Here is a 17,551-nt window from a genome sequence, read left to right on the forward strand (position 1 = left end):
AAATCCCAACTGCTTTTTTGTCTGAAATGAATATTCGGAAAGCTTATTCTAAAGCTGAATAAGAGAGAATCATCAAGGCGAGGATTCTAAACAGTATCCTTGAAAATGAAGTGCGAGTCTATCTGAAACAGACTTATACCTAATTTTATCATCATATGAAAATGTAAAGGACAAGAAATGGGTGCTTCTTGCTTTTGCTTTTCATTACAAGCAAGTGTATATGTGGCTAACTTAAAGAAGGAAAGAAAGATTAGTTCTATCTTCTTCTTTGTTGTTGTCGAAACTTGACAGGAATCCCATGCAGGTTACAGTTATGAAAGACAAAAATAATTTGTTGTTATCAGCGACCAATCCAAGTTTTTTTTGTTTGTTTTGTTGCTTTTTCTTCTTTTTCTTTTCGTCGTCTTCTTCCCTCTGCTACCACCTAAATGTGAACGAGAAGTGCCAGAGTCATGAAACATTATTAGATTGGGTGGTTCTATTTGCAATGCTGATGTCCAACAATAATTTGTGCTTAAGATGTTTCAGTTTTATGTCTTCGGCGGCTAGTTTTTGGGGCTCAGAGGATTTTAACCCTAAACATGATCCATTGAGTTTAATCGAGAAAGTAGAGATGAGGGCTCGAATAAAGAGACAAAGTGAGAACAAAAAGTTTGGATCCATTCTATTCTATCATAAACCTTAAAAATGTCAAGCTTGATGGCTACGAATCCTTCCTTTCCTTCCCTGACTTCATGAGCAATACTGATTAGTCTAGTGGGTATGAGATTTTTATGATAGAATTTTATTAAGCGCGTGAAAAACGATTTGAATGTTGGTAAAAATGATGAATCAATGCCAACGCAGAACTGTTCTAGTGGTTGAAATCAACACCTCTTAGTGAAGAGCTCGTGGGTTCGATTTTCGCTGAGGCATTATTAAAATCCCATACCCCGGCTTAATAAAACCCTTTTAAAAAAAAAAAATGATGAATCAATATCATTAATGACACCATCTTTGTCTATATCATATAAGATGCGTTCTTCAGCTTCTTTAAAAAGGCACAACCAAGCTAATCGTTGTACTTCGCCTTCTAAACTTCGGCTTTCTCCCGATTTCTAATTGTTAAACATGCTTCAGTTTCCTTCCACTAAGCTCAGACCAACTGAAACAAGCTCAAGAAGATGTTTCTCTCGCGGCCTGCATCTCAGTTCTTCCCCCATTCTGAGAGTTCAAGTGAGGTCACAAAAGGTATCAAGGGTAGGAACCAAGGTTCGATCTGGGTTGTCTTCGCTGTTATCTTCCTTCCTTGATGTTTCTGGAGATATCATCAACAGTTTCTTCAAACCTCCTTTACCAGCTTTCATTGATCCAAAGCATGTCCTCAGTGGAAATTTTGCCCCAGTGGATGAGCTTTCAGCCATGGATTGCGAGGTTATAGAGGGATCACTGCCATCTTGCCTTAATGGGGTTTACATTCGCAATGGTCCCAATCCCCAACACTTTCCTACTGGTCCTTACCACTTAATTGATGGTGATGGGATGCTTCACTGCCTTCACATTTCTGATGGCCAAGCCAAGTTCTACAACCACTACGTTAGAACTTACAGATACAATATGGAGAGCGAAATTGGTCGAAGGGTCTTCCCTAACATGTTCTCAGCCCTTTACAGTCCCACCACTGCTTTCATTCGCATATTGCTCACTGCTGCAAGAATCTTAAGTGGACAGATCAATCCAGCAAAAGGAGATGGCATGGCCAATACAAGCCTTGCTTTCATTGGTAATAGACTTTTTGCTCTTGGGGAGTCTGACCTTCCCTATGCTCTTCAACTAAATGAAGCTGGTGAAATTGAGACAATTGGTCGTTATGATTTTAATGGCAAACTGTCAAGGAACATGACAGCCCACCCCAAGGTAGACCCAGATACAGGAGAGACATTTGCTTTCAATTATAGCCTCATCCATCCATTCTTAACCTACTTCTATTTTGATTCAAGTGGCTTGAAACAGTCGGAAGTGCCTATCTTCTCTTTAACTCAGCAGTCCTTGGTTCATGATTTTGCAATTACCAAAAGGTATGCAATATTTCCAGACATACAGATGGGAGTGAATTTAATGGCAATCTTGCAAGGAAAGCCAATGATGAAGTTAGACCTTAACAAGGTGCCAAGGATTGGTGTCATTCCAAGGTATGCCAAGGATGAATCAGAGATGAAGTGGTTCAATGTGCCTGGATTCAACTTCCTTCATGCCATTAATGCCTGGGAGGAGGAAGATGACGTGATTGTTCTAATTGCACCAAACATGCTGTCTATAGAACATTGCTTAGAAAGAATGGAGCTGAACCATGCATCTGTAGAGAAGGTAAGGATAGAGTTGAAGACAGGTATAATTACAAGGTTTCCATTGTCTGCAAGGAACCTAGAGTGTGGAGTTATAAATCCAGCCTTTCTGGGGAAGAAGAGCCACTATGCTTATATAGGTGTGTTAGAGCCCATGCCCAAGATAGCTGGAGTAGTAAAGCTAGATCTTGTAGGATGGAAACAAGAGGAACATGTAGTTGCTAGTAGGATATATGGGCACAAGTGCTATGGAGGTGAGCCCTTCTTTGTGGCAAGAAACTCTGGAGACCCAAAGGTTGATGAAGATGATGGGTACGTTGTGACCTACGTGCATGATGAGATCTTAGGGGAGTCGAGGTTCTTGGTCATGGATGCAAAATCTCCTTCACTTGAGATCGTTGCAGCAGTGAAACTACCCCAACGAGTGCCCTATGGATTCCATGGACTATTTATGACAGAACAAGATCTCAAGAAATTGTTAAAATTTAGGGGATAAAAGTTTTTTTCATGCTATTTGGACCCCAAAATGTGGTCGGGTCAATGAATTGACAAGGATCCGATCAAGAATCCAACCTAGGTCATATGTAGTTGGTTGAGCAATTATAAAATGTCTCAACTATGGGATACGAATAGTTAGTTGAGGGTTTGAAAAATGGAAGGAACCAAATGGCGTAAATAAGGGGTTTTCCTCACACTTGGGAGACACAATTCAATTCAAACACCACCACAACACAAGTTCCTTTGCAAATGTAGACTTATCTTTTATCTTCTTTGTCTATGGCCATGACAAGTTAGATTTAATTACCTTTTGCATTTAACAAAATAAGTTTTGGTCTTTTTGCAAAAGACCAGTACAAGTTTCAAGTTTTCTTACAAAAGATCATTCAAGTTTCTCAGTCTTCTTTCAAGAGGTCAGACTAGGTCTTTGGTTTGCCAAGGCAAGAAAAGGATCTACACATGCTTGAAGCATATCAGCTTATTGAATCACCTATTGATTCTAAAGTGCCCATGCAACCACAACAAATTGTTGAGGCAAAGACCTATTTTCATCATGTAAAATGTTTTGGGGCCTAAATGCACCGAGATGGTCATTTTTCAATGTTGGCTATCACGGGAAGGAGATGAATATTTCCAGAATGTCAAGTTTCTTGCAATGACTAGTTGTGGGCTCAAACTGTTTGGAGGTTTTGTCTAGTCGTCATGGGCATCTTTGGGTATAAGGGCATTTTGGTCTTTTTGAAATAGGGTTTTCACATGTTCTATACTTAACTATCTCTAAAAAGATTGGAGAAAGGTAGAAAACAGCTAGGTTGTACCATGATCTTCTTCCTTGTGGTAAAATCATCTTTTCTTGGCCTTGGATGTAGCTTTAAGGTGAACCATGTAAAACTCGACTTTTTGTGTCTTGTGCTTTTGCTTCAGTTTGCTAACACAAGGCTTGAGTTTCTTATCTACAATATTCCGGGGAAGCACATGTGATGGTGGAAATATTATATACCTTCCTAACCTAACTTGAATAGATTTGTCAATGATCATCAAAATATTCTTCCCTTAAGATCATTGCAATGGTGAAACTATCCCAGTGAGTGTCTCATGGATTTGATGGACTATTTGTAATAGAAAATGATCTCAAGTGTAATATTTTAGCAAATGCAAAGTTTTCTTTCATGTTGTTTAGACCCCAAAATGAGGTAGGGTCGAAGAACATATTATATTTGATTAATAAACATGCTCGCACCTATGCGATTGGCTGAGCAATTATAAGATATTGTCAACTAAGGATAAGAACGGTTAGTTGAGAATTTGAAAAGTAGAGGGAACCAAATGATATAAATAAGGGGTTTTCCTCAGCTTTGGAAGACGCCATTCAATTCAAACACCAACACAACACACTCTTCTAGAAATGCAAAGTTAACTTCTACCTACTTGTCCATGGCCATTGCCGATTAAGTTGTACTTTTTACATTCATTCAAGTAAGATTTAGTCTTGTTGCAAAAGGCTAGTATAAGTTCTAGTTTCTTACAGAAGACCATTACAAGTTTCATAATCTTCTTCCAAAAGGCTAGATTAAGTCCTTGGCTTGCCAATGCAAGTAGAGGGTCCACACATGCCTAAAGCATATCGGATCATTGAGTCATCAATTGACTCTGGCATGCCACACTACCACAACAAGGTGTTGTGGTGAAGATTAATTTTAGAGTATTAGAGTATAAATATAAAGATTAGTTATTTTAGAAATTCACAAAATGAAGCCCTTCTTTTATCTCCATCTGCATCGACGATCCTACCTAGAACTTTCCCTTTCCAGCTCTTACGTTCATCACGAATCCTCTTTCCCATACCATCTCTTCCCTAGGGGAGGTCTTGGGTTCGCACCCACTCGGCGGCATTAATATAAAAAAACTCCCTTGAGGATGTAAATCATGGTGCGCGCAAGCTGGCCCGGATGAACCTTATAAAAATAAAAAAATAAAAAAAAAGCAAAAAACAAAATCTAGAAAAAAGAATTTAAAATTCTTGTAAGATACAGAATCTTGTATCGAAAATGCCATCGGAACATCATCTTCACAAAGAATTTGTTGTTTCTACCAAAATAAAAAAAGGAATATATTTGTGGTTTGGTAGCATGAAGTAAGTTTTAATGACAGATTCACGCCCTCAATTCAATTTATGTGTTATTTATTTTATTTAAATAATACTTTTTGAATATATATATATATATTTTTTTATGTTGATAGAAACAAAACAATATTTACATAAGTCTAGTGAAAGCATTACCTCGTGGGAAGGAAAAGAATATTATAAAGTACATCAAAGGATCAAACACTGAAACCAATAAAATATAGTAGCACAAGTAAAAGAAAATTGAACTCAAGAGTAGTTGTCCTCAATCAGCCTGCCAAACAAGAAAATTGAAGGTCAATCAGCCTACCAAACAAGAAAATTGAAGGGACAAATTTAGTTGAGAAAAATTTTCCAATCAAGGCATCTCTTAAAGAAAATTGATCTCACTGATTATATATATGGCAGAATCTGCAAAAGACACCAACACAAGTAATCTTTCACTGGATTGCATCAAGGTACCTTTAAAGACTCTACCATTTATGCTTAACTGTCCATTCACAGCCATCAATACCACTACTGAATAACACTTGCTCATTGACCAGAAAAAAAAGACAACCAGGCTTGCATCGACCTTCTAAACTTCAGCGTTCTCCAGAATTCTTACTGTTAAACATGCTTCAGCTGCCTTCCACTAAGCTCAGACCAACTGAAATAACCTCAAGAGGATGTTTCTCTTGCAAAGCCCATCTCAGTTCTTCCCCAGTTATGAGAGTTCAAGTGAGGTCACAAAACGTATCAAAGTTAGAAACCAAGCTTCGATCTGGATTGTCGTCCCTACTGGCTTCCTTCCTCAATGTTTCTGAAGACACAATCAACAGTTTCGTCAAACCTCCATTACCAACCTTCATCGATCCAAAGCATGTCCTCCACGGTAATTCTGCCCCAGTGGATGAGCTTCCAACCATCGATTGCGAGGTTATAGAGGGAACACTCCCATCTTGCCTTAATGGGGTTTATATTCGCAATGGCCCGAATCCCCAACACTTCCCTTCTGGTCCTTACCACTTACTTGATGGTGATGGGATGCTTCAGTGCCTCCAAATTTCTGATGGCCAAGCCAAGTTCTACAACCACTACGTTAGAACCTACAGATACAATATGGAGAACCACAGTGGCCGAAGGGTCTTCCCGAACATGATCTCAGCCCTTTACTGCCCCATCACTGCTTTCATCGACCTTCTGTTCATTGCTGCAAGAATCTTAAGTGGACAGATCAACCCAACAAGAGGGAATGGCAATGCCAATACAAGCCTTGCTTTCTTTGGTAATAGACTCTTTGCACTTGGTGAGACTGATCTTCCCTATGCTCTTCAACTAAATGAAGTTGGTGAAATTGAGACCGTGGGTCGTTATGATTTTAATGGAGAGCTGTCAAGAAACATGACAGCCCACCCCAAGGTAGATCCAGATACTGGTGAGACATTTGCTTTCTATTATAGCTTCAAGCGTCCATTCTTAACTTACTTCTATTTTGATTCAAATGGCTTGAAACAGTCAGAAGTGCCTATCTTCTCTTTAACTCAGCAGTCCTTGATTCATGATTTTGCAATTACCAAAAGGTATGCAATATTCCCAGATATACAGATGGGAGTGAATTTGATGGCAATCTTGGAAGGAAAGCCAATTATGAAGTTAGACCTCAAGAAGGTTCCAAGGATTGGTGTTATTCCAAGGTATGCCAAGGATGAATCAGAGATGAAGTGGTTCAATGTGCCTGGATTCAATTTCATTCATGCCATTAATGCCTGGGAGGAGGAAGATGATGTAATTGTTCTAATTGCACCAAACATGCTGTCCATAGAACATTGCTTAGAAAGAATGGAGCTGAACCATGCATCTGTAGAGAAAGTAAGGATAGAGTTGAAGACAGGTATCATTACAAGGTTTCCATTGTCTGCAAGAAACCTAGAGCTTGGAGTTATAAATCCAGCCTTTCTGGGGAAGAAGAGCCGCTATGCTTATATAGGTGTGTTAGAGCCCATGCCCAAGATAGCTGGGGTAGTAAAGCTAGACCTTACAGGATCCCAACACCAAGAACATGTTATTGCTAGTAGGATGTTTGGGCATGGCTGCTATGGAGGTGAACCCTTCTTTGTGGCGAGAAACCCTAAAGACCCAGAAGCTGATGAGGATGATGGGTACATTGTGACCTATGTGCATGATGAGATTTTAGAGGAGTCGAGGTTCTTGGTCATGGATGCAAAATCTCCTTTACTTGAGATCGTTGCAATAGTGAAACTACCCCAGAGGGTACCTTATGGATTCCACGGACTATTTTTAGCAGAAAATGATCTTAAAAATTTGTAAAAAAAAATAAAATAACAAATTAGGGGATTAAAAGTTTTCTCCATGCAATAGTGAAACATATTATATACATTTAATTTCTGCCCCAGAACTGATTAGGTTTGTGCCATTCTCCTCAAAATAATGGAAGATTAGCTTTTCATCCAACTGTATTTGTAGTGAATTATGTAAATCTGACTTTCTATGTGTGCATGTGTCTCTGCGATATCCTTCTCTTCGATTTTCTTCAGTAGATCATTGTTTGTAGGACCTCAGTTGCTAATTGTAAGTGTTATCTGCGTGTAAATCACAAGGGTGAGACAAGATTACTTGGTTTGATGACCCCTATGTTGGTAGGATGAAGCTAATGGAAATGCTTACCTAGACATCCAATACGAGAGTGGAGTAATGTTTTGCAATCCAATGTATGCTGTATTATACGGTACCAAGCAATGCTCTTTTTTTCAAAAAAAATTCAATAAAAAAATTAGTTGGTAATGCACTGGTAAGACGTTCAATACCTAATCTGTAGATAAACTGAAAATCTCACTTATGGGTGACAAGGAGGATTGGTTATGGGGTCTCTACTTACATTAGATGAACCCCTGGTTTCCAAGTCTTCCTTCCCACTAAGACAGCTTTGGTGTCAGCTTATACTTTTGATTCCGATGGCTTTTAAACCAACTAAGTTATGATTTGCCCCTAGACTTTCGCAGGTAATTTCTCCTATTCCTTTATCTTTGGGCCTATCACGTAGAGGCTTTGGTATTAAGTGATAGAACTATGCAAAGGAGTACTGTGGAGTCTTCACCTGTGGTCCCAAAACCTTTGTAGTTCAATCTGTTAGAGCACCAAGCATGCAAAAGTCGTAAGTTCATATAATGAAGGCTTACCTAATTTATAAATAGACTAAAAAACTTGTTTAGGTGGTGAAGAGATATAAATGGGAGTGAATTTAATGGCTGCCAAGGGTTTATTTTATTTTATTTTAGACAAAGTGGTTCGATATGCCTGGATTCAACTTCATTCATGCTATTATATGCCTAGATTCAACTTCATTCATGCTATTAATGCCTGGGAGGAGAAAGATTATATAATTGTTTAATTGCATCTAACATTTTGTCATCTTGTACATGGAACATTGCATAGAAAGAATGAAGCTGAACCATGCATTTGTAGAGAAGGTAAGGACCGAATTGAAGACATGCATCATTACAAAGTTTCCATTGTCTGCAGAGAACTTAGAATTTGGAGTGACAAATGAAGCCTTTGTGGGGAAGAAGAGCCGTTATGCCTATATAGGTGTATCAGAGCCCATGATGAAGATAGCTGGGATAGTAAAGCTACACCTTATAGGATGGAACACCAAGAACATGTCATCACTAGTAGGAAGTTTGGGCACAATTGCTATGGAGGTGAACCCTAGCTCCTTTGTGGCAAGAAACCCTGGAGATTCGAAGGCTGATGAGGATGATGGGTACGTTGTGACCTACATGCATGATGAGATCCCAAGAGTCAAGGTTCTTGGTCATGGATGCAAAATCTCTTTCAGTTGATCATCGTAGCAGTGAAACTGTCCCAACTAGTGCCCTATGGATTCTCGTGGACTATTTGCGACAGAAAATGATCTCAAGAAGTTGTAAAATCTTTAGGGGATGAAAAGTCATCTTTAATGCATTTTGGACCCCAAGATGAGATCAGGTCAATGAACAAGCAAGGATCCAATCATGAATCCAACCTAGGTCAATGCAGCAAGCTGAGTAGTTATAAGACGTCACTAACTGCAGGATAAGAATGGATAGTTTAGAGGTTGAAAGATGGAAGGAACTAAATGGTATAAATAGGGGTTTTCTTCATGGTTGGGAGACACAATTCAATTCAAACACCAACACAACTCAAACTCCTTTGCATTTGCAGACTTACCTTTTATTTTATTTGTCCATGGCCATGGCCAATTAAGATAAGTTTTGGTCTTCTTGCGAAAGACCACTACAGGTTTCAAGTCTTCTTACAAAAGACAGTTACAAGTTTCTTAATCTTCTTCCAAAATGTTAGATAGGTCCTTGGTTCGCTAATGCAAGAAAGGATCTACACACTCCTGAAGCACATCAACTCATTGAATCATTGGTTGATTCTAGCATTCCCATACAACCACAACTGTTATGGTGAAAATCAATTTTCACCATGTAAAATGCTTTAGGACCTAAATGTGCCTGGATGGAGCTTTTCAATGTTGGCTACTATCGAGTAGCAATGGGTCTTGTTCAGATTGTCACGTTTTTTCAAATGACTGGTTGTGGGCACAAACTGTTAGGTCATGTCTTGTTGTTCTGGGCATTTTTGGTACAAGGGCCTTCTAGTACTTTCTTCTTCTTCTTCTTCCTTTTTTTTTTTTTTGGTTGTTGTTGTTGAAAATAGGGTTTTCACATGTTCTATACTCAAAGAGAAAACAACTAGGTTGTATCCTGTTCTTCTTCCTCGTAGTGAAACCATCTTTGCTCGACCGTGGATGTAGCTTTTAGGTGAACCACATAAACGTCGTCTATTGCATGTGTGCTTTTACTCCGTTTTGCTAACACAAGGCTTGAGTGTTTTATCTGCAAAATTCCACTTGCAATAGTAGAAATATCATATACCTTTCTACCCTTGACCTGATTAGGTTTGTATAATTATCATCAAAATTTCCTTGACTTAAGATCATTGTAACATTGAAACCATCGCAGCGAGTGCCCTACGGATTCCATAGACTATTTTGTGACAGAAATAATCTAAGGAATTGTAGTACTTTAGGGTATGCAAAGTTTTCTTTAATGCTGTTTAGACCCCAAAATGAGGTTGGGTAAAAAAGAAAAAAGAAGGTTAGATCCGATTAAGAAACAGACCTAGGTCCTATGCAATTGGACAAGTAGTTATAAGACATAGCCAACTACAAGATAAGAATGATTAGTTGAGACTTTGAAAAATGCAAGGAACCAAATGATATAAATGGGGGTTTTCCTCAGCTTTGGAAGACATAATTCATTTCAAACATCGCCACAACACAAACTCTTCCGGAAATGCAATTATATTTTGTTTAGTTGTCCACAGCCATGGCCGATTAAGTTGTACTTTTTACATTCAACAAGTAAGATCCAATTTTCTTGCATAAGACTAGTACAAGTTCTATTCTTCTTACAAAAGACCAGTACAAGTCTTGTAGTCTTCTTCCAAAATACTAGATTAAGTCCTTGGTTTGCTGAGGCAAGGAGAGGATCCACACATGCCTAAAGCATATTAGATCAGTGAGTTACTAGTTGACTTTTGACACACCAACATGACCACAAGAGTGTGTTGGGAAGACCAATTTTCACCATGTAAAATGTTTTGGTGCCTATTTCGGGGCCTAAACGCACCAAGAGGGCAATTTTTCGATGTTGGCCATTGCCAAGTAGGCGACGGGTCTTGTTCAAAATGTTGAGTTCGTCGCAATGGTTGGAGGTCATGTCTTGTTGTTCTGAGCATTTTTGATATAGAGGCATTTTGGTCTTTTTCTTTGAGGTAGTGTTTCACTTATTCTATAATTATTGCCTCTAAAAACAGTTGAGAATGGTGGAAATCAGCCAGGTTGTACTTTGATCTTCTTCCTCATAGTGAAATCATAGCCTTAGATGTATCTTTCAGGTGAACCACGTAAAACTCATCTTTTGTGTGTACGTATTCTTGCTCCATTTTGCTAACGCAAGGTTGCAAGGGTGGAAATACATAGGGGCTGATGGCCACCGCTCCCTGCACCCGCCCCCTGCCCCCCCCCCCCCACCATATATATATATATATATTTTATATATATATATATATATATATATATATATATATATATATATATATATATATATATATATCATATCATACTACTATTATAAAAGTAGGAACTCATGGAAGATGGCTACATGTTGTCTCCTAAAATACCCCTAAACTTTTACTAAAATTATATAATTAATTATGTCTAAAATTGTAATTTAACACTCATAAATATAATTAATATAATATTTATTATTAATTGAATCTTCAAAGGTTTTTCTTGGAATCCCAAACAGTTGAAACTCTTAGTTGGCCCATTAAAAGAAAAAAGAAAAAAGAAATCCATCAAAACCAATGATATTCATTTAATTAAAATCATTATATATAGAAAATATAATAATATTTATTAATTAATATATTTACTAAATGGATCTTCAAAGGTTTTGCTTGAGAATCCCAAAAGTTTGAAGCCTCTTAGTTTGCCCATTAAAAGAAAAGAAAAGAAAAAAAAAACCATTAAAATCATTGATATTCATTTAATTAAAATTGTTATATAGAGAATGACGAAAAACGTATAAGTTTTAGACTTGAATTCAACTCAAAGAAGAAAAAGAATTCAATCATATTCCAAGACACACCACACGTGCATATGCACGTGTATCATTACTAGTATATATATATATGGGAACCTAAATCGATTCACAGAATTTTGGAGATATTTTCCCATTTAAATGTATTATTAAGATGAAACCCGAAGCACACACAACCTTGTCGATATGTCCGAGTGGTTAAGGAGATAGACTTGAAATCTATTGGGCTTTGCCCGCGCAGGTTCGAACCCTGCTGTCGACGGTTTTTGCGTGATAGTTCTTTTGACATTGTTATTGGTGATTGGTTTTGAGATCTCTTTTTGTTATTTTTCTACATAATGCAAAAACTCTTTTTCTTTGTCCGATGATGTAGCATACCACATCAGTGTGTGAACCACGTCAAATCTCTTTGTGTTTTCATTTTTGTTTCTTTTTGGTTAGCTATTTCGTGGTGTGTTTTAACAATTCTATGTGCCAAATTTCTATGCCTGCACAGGAGATATCCGCACAGGTATGAACGAAAATCCTACGGATACGATATTAGTATGGATTCCGAATTGATTTTGTCTGAACCAATATAGTATTATTGATTTATGATGAACCATGAGACGACCTTAAACCAAACCAGTAGGGCAATGGAAGATTAGACCGGAAGGTAAGGCGTGAAAGTATTCAAACAGCAAAGGACATGGAAAGCAAAATCCATGTTTGGCTCTCTGGGTTTGCTTCAGGTCTCAACGCCCCCTAATAGGGCTGCAACTAGGCCGAGCTTTTGCAATCCCAAGCCTAGCCCTATATGTTCTAATTTGAGCCCATTCCCGCCTTGACCCTAGTATATATATATATACTAATCTGACATGTTATTTTCTATGTAACAGTTATAAATAAAATTCAAAATTTTAGGAGCAAACAATTGACTCCCAATTAGAAACTATCTTAATCCTAAAATTTCTCCCTTTTTATTCTCTCATCCTCTCTCCTCTTTCCTCACACAACTAAAGGGAAAACTTAGATTTAGAAAAGCTAAACTTTAGGAATTTACTCCTAAATCTTCTCTAGATGACCATAATCAAGTTTTCTTATTTCTCTCTTTCTTTCTGTTTATTTTCTCCCTTTCTCTCTCAATTTATCTTATTATTATTATTATTATTATTATTATTATTATTATTATTATTATTATTATTATTATTATTATTATTATTATTATTATTATTATTATTATTATTATTATTATTATTATTATTATTATTATTATTATTATTATTATTATTATTATTATTATTATTATTATTATTATTATTATTATTATTATTATTATTATTATTATTATTATTATTATTATTATTATTATTATTATTATTATTATTATTATTATTATTATTATTATTATTATTATTATTATTATTATTATTATTATTATTATTTTATGTTGAATATGTATGAGTAAGAGTTTGAAAGTTTCTTGGGGCTAAAACCAATTTTGGAGCTGAAATGGAGGCCTTCATGCATGGTTTGGAATGGACAACAAAGATGGAGGTGCAGCGATTATGGGTTGAATGTGATTCAGTGGATGTGGTGATATTGATATAGCAAACGAAAATCCCCTGGGTCATCCTACCATAATGGAGAGGCCTAGAGTCATTCTTAGCTAGCATTGTTTGGAAGATTTTCTATTGCTATATGAAAAATAATAAGGCTTGCTGATTTCTTGGCAAATAAGGCTGCTAGATTGGCAAATTCAGAGATTAATACGCCCTGAGGTTGGTTGGCCAGCAGTGTACTGAACCATGGGCTGGCGAAAATGTCAGCCAATTGGTCTTTGGTAGATAAGAGGAGAACTTTAAAATCTCCTTTGGCAATCTCACGAAAAAAAATGGAAGTCAATTTCCACATGCTTTGTACGAACATGAAAAATCAAATTTATAGTGAGACATGTGTCACACCAGAGAACAGCGGCATCAACCAGGAAGACATGGAGTTCATGTAGAAGGGATTGGAGCTAGGGTTTAGGTTGGCTTGCCAGAAGTATCCTAATAACAACCCATATCGATGCATGGTTTCTACCTCTACTCTGTTTTGTAACCTCATTTGGACTCTCATAACTGTTTGGAAGAAGTGAGATCGGTTTTGCAAGAGAAACGTCTTGTTGAGGTTATTTCAGTTGGTCTGAGCTTAGTGGAAGGCAGCTAAAGCATGTTTAACAGTTAGAATTCTGAAGAAAGCTGAAGTTTAGAAGAAGCAAGCTTTTTCGTGTCTTTTAAATAAGTTAAACAGTGAATTATCCATTTCCAAGTTCCAACACCGCCATGTGAACCATGTCATGTTTCTGGATTTTGATGTCTCTGTAGGGAAGATGCTTCAAGTGGATTTAAAATATAAAAACTGGGTTGCCTTCATATGGATCGAGGTAGGTTATTTAAATATATAATAAATTTTTAAATCAAGAAGTGTTACCTAAATAAAATAAATAATATGTAAATTGAGGGCGTGTATCTGTTAATGAATGTGAATCACACTACCAACAACATTCTTGGTGAAAGGTGATGTGGTGATGATGTTAAGATGTTTCTAATAGGTTCTTTATTGAAGAAGATTATCTTACACACATGCACATAGAATCAAGATTCAGATAATTCACTGAAGGTGGCTGTCCCAGTGGCTGGACGATAAGGTGATCTTCCATTATTGTGATCATAATGTATACAATATTTTAACTATTACAAGAATGTTAGGTGGATAGATCAACCTAGCAAGAGGGAATGGCAATGCCAACACAAGCCTTGCTTTCTTTAGTAATAGACTCTTTTCTCTCGGTGAGACTGATCTTCTATGCTCTTCAAGAAAATGAAGTTGGTGAAATTGAGACCATGTGTGAAATTCTCCGGATTTCTAACCCTTTAACCCTTGGTTTCAAGACCACGAACCCGGAACTCGAGTCGGCGACAACTATGGGCCATTCAAGTCAAGCCCAAAGGTTTGGAAGTGGACCCAATGATAATGGATGACCCTAGTGATGACTCGATTACTCTCCTAGAATTTAAGAGGAGAGAGAAGGTCAATCATAGAGGCATTAAAAGACGATTTTGGCATTGTCCAGAAACCCATGAAGGAAAATCCAAATGATGAGGTAAATGTACCCAAACCTAGGTACTTAAGAGACCTTTCTTTCAAGATGAAAAACACTAGAATTGGACCTTGGTTGAGGGGTCAACCAAGGGCCGGTCGATCAGACAAGTTGACCGGTCTGGGTCGACCGCCCATCCCCAGTTTTGGGGCAATTTTGGAAAAGTGGGTTTAAAACCCTATTTTATGATTCCCCTCACCTTTGAACTCATTTTCTAATGCTAGAGTGGGGCTGAGGCTTGGAGAGGAGGAGAAACTGCAGGAGATTTCGGATTCCATCCAAGTTTTCCATTATCTACAAGGAACTTGGAATTTGGAGTGATAAATCCAGCCTTTGTAGGGAAGAAGAGCAGCTATGCTTATATAGGTGTGTTAGAGCTAGCCCATGCCCTAGATAGCTGGAGTAGTAAAGTCTAGACCTTGTAGGATGGAAACAAGAAGAACATGTAGTTGTAGGATATATGGGCACAAGTGCTATGGAGGTGATCCCTTCTTTGTGGCAAGAAACCCTGAGACCCAAAGGCTGATGAAGATGATGAGTACATTGTGACCTACGTGCATGATGAGATCTCAAGGGAGTCGAGGTTCTTGGCCATGGATGCAAAATCTCCTTCACTTGAGATTGTTGCAGAAGTGAAACTGCCCCAACGAGTGCCCTATGGATTCCATGGACTATTTGTGAGAGAACGAGATCTCAAGAAATTGTTAAAATTTAGGGGATAAAAGTTTTCTTTCATGCTATTTAGATCCCAAAATGTGATCGGATTTGATCAACAATCCAACCCAAGTCATATGTAGCTGGTTGAGCAGTTATAAAATGTTGTCAACCACGGGATAAGAACGGTTAGTTGAGGTTTTGAAAAATGGAAGGAAACAAATGGCGTAAATAAGGGGTTTTCCTCACAGTTGATAGACACAATTCAATTCAAACACCACCACAACACAAGTTCCTTTGCAAATGTAGACTTATCTTTTGTCTTCTTTGTCCATGGTCATGACAAGTTAAGTTGTACCTTTTGCATTCAACAAAATAAGTATTGGTCTTTTTGCAAAAGACTAGTACAAGTTTCAAGTTTTCTTACAAAATATCATTCAAGTTTCTTAGTCTTCTTTCGAGAGGTCAGACTAGGTCTTTGGTTCACCAAGGCAAGAAAAGAATCCACACATGCCTAAAGAATATCAGCTCATTGAATCACCAGTTGATTCTAGCATGCCCATGCAACCACAACAAATTGTTGAGGCAAAGACCTATTTTCACCATGTAAAATGTTTTGGGGCCTAAATGCACCGAGATGGTCCTTTTTCAACATTGGCTATCACGGGAAGGAAATGAGTATTTTCAAAATGTAAGTTTCTTGCAATGACTAGTTGTGGGCTCAAACTGTTTGGAGGTTTTGTCTAGTCGTTATGGGCATCTTTGGGTACAAGGGCATTTTGGTCTTTTTTGAAATAGGGTTTTCACATGTTCTATACTTAATTATCTCTAAAAAGAGTTGAGAAAGGTAGAAAACAGTTAGGTTGTACCATGATCTTCTTCCTTATGGTAAAATCATCTTTTCTTGGCCTTGGATGTAGCTTTAAGGTGAACCATGTAAAACTCGACTTTTTTGTGTCTGTGCTTTTGCTCCAGTTTGCTAACACAAGGTTGAGTTTCTTATCTACAACATTCCAGGGAAGCACATGTGATGGTGGAAATATTATATAGCTTCCTACCCTAATTTGATTAGATTTGTCAATGATCATCAAAATATTCTTCCCTTAAGATCATTGCAATGGTGAAACTACCCCAGTGAGTGTCTCATGGATTTGATGGACTATTTGTAATAGAAAATGATCTTTAAGTGTAATATTTTAGCAGATGCAAAGTTTTCTTTCATGCTGTTTAGACCCCAAAATGAGGTAGGGTCAAAGAACAGACTATATCTGATTAATAAACATGCCAATACCTATGCGGTTGGTTGAGCAATTATAAGATATTGTCAACTACAGGATAAGAACGGTTAGTTGAGAATTTGAAAAGTAGAGGGAACCAAATGATATAAATACAGGGTTTTCCTCAGCTTAGAAGACACCATTCAATTCAAACACCAACACAACGCACTCTTCTAGAAATAACAGAGTCAACTTCTACCTACTTGTCCATGGCCATGGCCGATTAAGTTGTACTTTTTACATTCAATAAAATAAGATTCAGTCTTCTTGCAAAAGACTAGTACAAGTTCTAGCTTCTTACAGAAGACCATTACAAGTTTCATAATCTTCTTCCAAAAGGCTAAATTAAGTCCTTGGTTTGCCAATGCAAGGAGAGAATCCACACATGCCTGAAGCATATCAGATCATTGAGTCACCAATTGACTTTTGCATGCCACACGAACACAACAAGGTGTTGTGGTGAAGATCAATTTTTACCATGTAAAATGTTATGGTGCCTGTTTTGAGGTCTAAACACATCAAGAGGGTTGTTTTTCAATGTTGACCATGCATAGTAGGTGATGGGTCTTGTTTAGAATTTCAAGTTCTTTAAAATGAATGGTGGCAAACTCCAAACTGTTTGGAGGTCTTGTCTTGTTGTTTTGAGCATTTTTGGGTATAGGAGCATTTTGGTCTTTTGCTTTGAAGTAAGATTTTCACCTATTCTATACTTATTGCCCGTAAAAAGACTTGAGAATGGTGGAAAATGAAAGTTCACCTATTCTATACTTATTGCCCATAAAAAGAGTTGAGCACGGTGGAAAATGAAAGTAGTACTTTGTTCTTCTTCCTCATTGCAAATCATTTTTGCTCACCTTGGACGTAGCTTTTGGTGAACCACGTAAAGCTCATCTTAT

General features: G+C 37.4%; 1 non-coding gene and 3 pseudogenes across 1 annotated transcript; all 4 read left to right on the plus strand.

The window, feature by feature from the left end:
* The first annotated feature begins 1,086 nt into the window (after positions 1-1,086).
* Positions 1,087-2,820, plus strand: LOC149006009 (putative carotenoid cleavage dioxygenase 4, chloroplastic pseudogene; annotated as a pseudogene).
* Positions 2,821-5,428: 2,608 nt separating this feature from the next.
* LOC149006010 (putative carotenoid cleavage dioxygenase 4, chloroplastic pseudogene) lies at positions 5,429-7,567 on the plus strand (annotated as a pseudogene).
* Positions 7,568-8,366: 799 nt separating this feature from the next.
* Positions 8,367-8,789, plus strand: LOC149006011 (putative carotenoid cleavage dioxygenase 4, chloroplastic pseudogene; annotated as a pseudogene).
* A 2,991-nt stretch (positions 8,790-11,780) lies between these two features.
* On the plus strand, positions 11,781-11,862 carry TRNAS-UGA (transfer RNA serine (anticodon UGA)). The gene has a single exon. It is a non-coding gene; the product is annotated as a tRNA-Ser (tRNA).
* The last annotated feature ends 5,689 nt before the right edge of the window (positions 11,863-17,551 follow it).

The sequence above is a fragment of the Hakea prostrata genome, chromosome 9 (genome assembly GCF_041222555.1).
Source record: "Hakea prostrata isolate BN-2017 chromosome 9, UWA_Hpros_2, whole genome shotgun sequence".
Lineage (NCBI taxonomy): Eukaryota > Viridiplantae > Streptophyta > Magnoliopsida > Proteales > Proteaceae > Hakea > Hakea prostrata.